The following is a 4349-nucleotide window of genomic DNA, read 5'->3' on the forward strand; positions in this document are numbered from 1 at the left end:
GTCTGCCAAGGCAGATATTGATATTTTCATGCTCGACACAGCATTTAAGATATTTATGCATGATCTGATGTAAATGTTTTTATTGTAGGTTATTATACTCGATTGTGTAACGTGTATGTATATGTGTGGATAGGCGTATGCATATGTGTATGTTTTAATGGATGAATGATTTTGGATGCCCTGTTGAATCATGTAGCCTAGGACTCCCACCCAGGATAGATAGATAGATAGATAGATCGATAGATAGATAGATATCAAAGGAAGGAGGCAAGGACCTTGATTTATAAAATAACTTCAGTAATATTTTCAGTATTCAATAATTATTTCAGTCTATTTACTGGCTGGATTTTGAATATTTTGCTCAGTTCAATGTGAAATATTCTGGGTGAAAATGGCCTCAGTTATACTGTCATATTAGTTTCACATTTTCTCTAGCAGCTTTCATACACTTCCTGGAATGAATACACAAGAAATATTTCATTCATTCTTGGAAAAAAACCTTTATTCATTTTTACAAACATTCAATTTTATCCAATCACTAAAGCCTGGTAAAGGACTCTGGTTCAATCTTTCCATCTACATATTAACTTCATCCACACAATCAATCTGTTAAACCAGTATGTCATCACTGTGGAGGAAAACAATGAATGCTCTCCCTATTGATTATAATAATAATGATTACATTTGTAGTTCACTTTTCTCAACAAAGTTACAAGGGGCCGGGAACAAAATCAACATATTAACAACTATTCAGCTATAATAAAGGGGAGACTTCTAGTGCTGCTCCATTAAGGCCCATGCAGTGGAACAGAAATAGCAGAAAATATTACAGCAACAACACAAATATGCAACAAACATAAGAACTATATAGACCACACAACAGTTTCTGTTTTCATATGAATAAATGTCAGTTTGGATACTCTCTATCACTGACTGATATAACACAAAGAAAAGGAAAGACAAAGAAAAGAGCGCCACCTACAGAAAGTCCAAACTGCATCAACAGAAAATCCAAGGAAAAAGACGTCACAGTCCCGCCCACACTGTTTGATTGACAGGTGATCTCTGGGAAGTGCAGTGCAGAAACACCACAGCAATGAGCGCTGAGCAACAAAGATGGAGACAAAATTAAAAAAAAACTTAAACAGAATCTCACACATTGCTGCTTTAATGACTTCTTTCTACCTGAGCTTACACAACTCAGCAGTGTCTCCAACATAATAAAGCCTAAATCCAGGATGGAGAGGCTGAGTGAATGTGGTCTGGACTCTGTGGAGGAGAGTCATGGTCTCAGAGATGCTGTAGAAGGACAGAATACCTGCTCTGTGATCCAGGTACACTCCTACTCTGGAGGACAGAGGGCCTGGGATGGGAGTTTTGATATTGTTATGTCTGAAATGACAACTATTGTTGTAATAATCTAATGCCCAAGACTTGTCATTGTATCCAAATCGACTTTCATTCCCTGTTCTGCTAATATCTTTATATGCGACTGCTATTGAAACTCCCTTCCCACTCCACTCCACCTCCCAGTAACAACGTCCAGTCAGACTCTCTCTACTCAGGACCTGACTACAGTAAGTGAATCTGTCTGGGTGACTATATTTGTCTTCTCTCATACATGTTGCTTTTCTGTTCCCATCAGATAATGACAGCCGTGTGCCTGCTGTGTTTGGATCCAGTGTGATTTGATGTGAATATTGTAAGAATTCAGCTCTGGTCTTGGGCTCTGGTTGTGGCAGTAAAACATCCACTTCAGTCACTGTCAATGAGATCTTAGGCCATTCCTCTGTAAGAATGCCCTGTAGTTTATCTCTGGCCTCTGACACAGCTGCAGTCACATCCTCAAAGTAGCGCAGAGGACGGATATCGGTGCCGGGTGAGTCTGTAGATTCACTGAGACGTGACAGCGAGGGGTAACTGTGTAGAAAATGGATGTGATCCTCTGTGTGTGAGAGCTGCTCCAGCTCAGCGTCTTTCCTCCTCAGCTCAGCGATCTCCCGCTTCAGCTTCTCCTGAAGTTCTTCGGCCCGACTCGCTTCCTCTTTCTGCCGGGATCTGATCCGCTCCTTCGCATCGGAGCTTCTCTTCTCAATGAACCGGACCAGCTCAGTGAAGATCTTCTCACTGTCCTCCACCGCTTTATCAGCAGAGCCATTGATAGCCTCCGCCTGCTGTTGAAGCACCTTCACATCTTTCTCTCTGTCCTGGATTCTCTGCTGGATTTGTTGCCGACTCACCCCGAGCTCTTTCTGCCTCTCGGTCCTTTCTGCTGCAGCTGAGACTTTGTCGTGGCCTTTATGTTCTCCATGGAGCAGAGATAACAGATAAACTGCTGATCAGTATGGCAGAAAACCTTCATCACCTCGTCATAATGAGAGCAGATGTTCTCCTGAAGCTTTACGGTGGCTTCCACCAGCTTGTGTTTCTTTAATGGAGCTGCATCATAGTGAGGCTGGAGGTGCTGCTCACAGTAAGAGGCCGGACACACCAGACAGGACTTGAGGGCTTTCAGCTTTCTCCCAGTGCAGACATCACAGGCCACATCTCCAGGTCCGGCATAGCAGCGATCAGGAGGAGCAGCTTGAAGTCCTGTCTTCCTCAGTTCCTCCACCAACTCTGCTAACATGGTGTTTTTCACCAGGACAGGCCTTGGTGTGAAGGTCTGTCTGCACTGGGGGCAGCTGTGGATTTTCTTCTCATCCTCTTCATCCCAGCAGCTTTTAAGACAGCTCATGCAGTAGCTGTGCCCACAGGGAATAGCCACCGGATCCTTCAGTAGATCCAGACAGATGGAACAGCAGAGTTTTGCTCCGTCCAGCTGAATTCCTCGCTGCGCCATTTCACTTCTCAGTGACAGTGAATGTCAGATAGTTTCACTTCTCTCAACAGAAAGAAGTTGGGCTCTGATCCAAACCAAACCTCTGTTCCTTTTATTCATGTTCATGTGCTGATCTGCAGTGAATGGGCTTGTCAGCTCTCGCACTTCACAACATGCTCTTTACACCCATCTTTAAACTGGCAGATCCGTGAAAGGGGAGGGAACAGGAAATATGTGGACAGAATGGAACTGGCTGTATTTGAGTCCAGGAAGTAGAGGGAGGGGTGATCAGGCTTTGCTTGATTCCAGGAAGAGGAGCAGTTTTGAAGAGGCAGTGTGTGTTTAGCCCTCGTTTACAATATGAAGTGAAGATTATGACAAATAAAAATGGAATAGTTAAACTTGGGGTCAGTGAACTTAATGGGATATCAAAAAACAGACACATTTAGCTCTCTCTCTCTCTCTCTCACTCTCTCTCTCACTTTCTCTCTCTCTCTCATGCGTGGGTGTTTGCTGAGTGTGTGGAGAGTGTGTCAGATGGTGGTTGTGTGTTTTTACTTGAAGGTTATCAGGTTTTGGTTCATTTGCTTCAATTTTATGTATTTATCTTGTATGTATAAGTTAGTACACAAATGTTCAATGTGTGTGTGTGTGTGTGTGTGTGTGTGAGAGAGAGAGAGAGAGAGAGAGAGAGAGGCTACATAATATAATACTTCAATGGGCTACACACTGAGAACCACATCAATTTTTCTCCAGGTAAATCCACTGCATTTGCTACTTGAGAGATTAAATTATATTGATTTCTTGGGAAGGTTTAGATCCTCACTCTTAGTTAATAGCACAAATAAAGAAGATTTTTCTTTTTTCTTTTTCTTTTTAAAGATAAATGCTGACTTACAGGATAAGATAGGATATGATATACTTTATTGTCTCCGTTGGGACATTTGTCTTTAACAGATAGACAATTGACAGATGCACACTACATAGACACATGACACAGTCAACCCTTCGTTGTAAAAGTAAGAGCGTTAGTAAAAACCTTATTGCACCTCTAAAATGCTGTAAAACTCTTTAAGAAAAAAAATAAATAAATAAAATATTGCACTACATATTGCACACACCCTCACATTCCAGTTGGGGGCTCTCCAGGACAGCTTGGTAGAACAGGGACATAACTCTCTGGTTAACCCCGTACAACCTGAGTCTTCTTAAAAAGTGTAACCTCTGCTGTAGTTTAGAGCATAGGCTGTCAACATGGGCTTGCCAAGTAAACATATTATCAATGTGGACACCAAGATGCTTGTAGGAGCTCACCTGATTAATAGGAGTATGGTGGATAATCACATGGCCGGTGGTCCCCCACTGCTCTAGGGTCAAACATCATCTCTTCAGTTTTCTAAACTTTTAAAATGAGGTGGTTGGCTGTGTTACTTGCCTAAACTCGACGGCCCATTAGCCGACCTTGTCATGTGACAAACAGGTGAAAATAGCTGGTCCAGTTAGTGCTGCTGTCACATAATCCGTTCAT

The 4349-nt window shown here is 42.4% G+C and overlaps 1 pseudogene; it reads right to left on the minus strand.

Moving 5' to 3' along the window:
• Positions 1-505: 505 nt before the first annotated feature.
• On the minus strand, positions 506-2842 carry LOC139640460 (E3 ubiquitin/ISG15 ligase TRIM25-like; annotated as a pseudogene).
• Between the last annotated feature and the right edge of the window lie 1507 nt (positions 2843-4349).

This window comes from Centroberyx affinis, unplaced genomic scaffold (assembly GCF_046629955.1).
Source record: "Centroberyx affinis isolate AG114_WGS23_722 - 3 ecotype Tasmania unplaced genomic scaffold, CSIRO-AGI_Caff_v1 ptg009476l_1, whole genome shotgun sequence".
NCBI lineage: Eukaryota > Metazoa > Chordata > Actinopteri > Beryciformes > Berycidae > Centroberyx > Centroberyx affinis.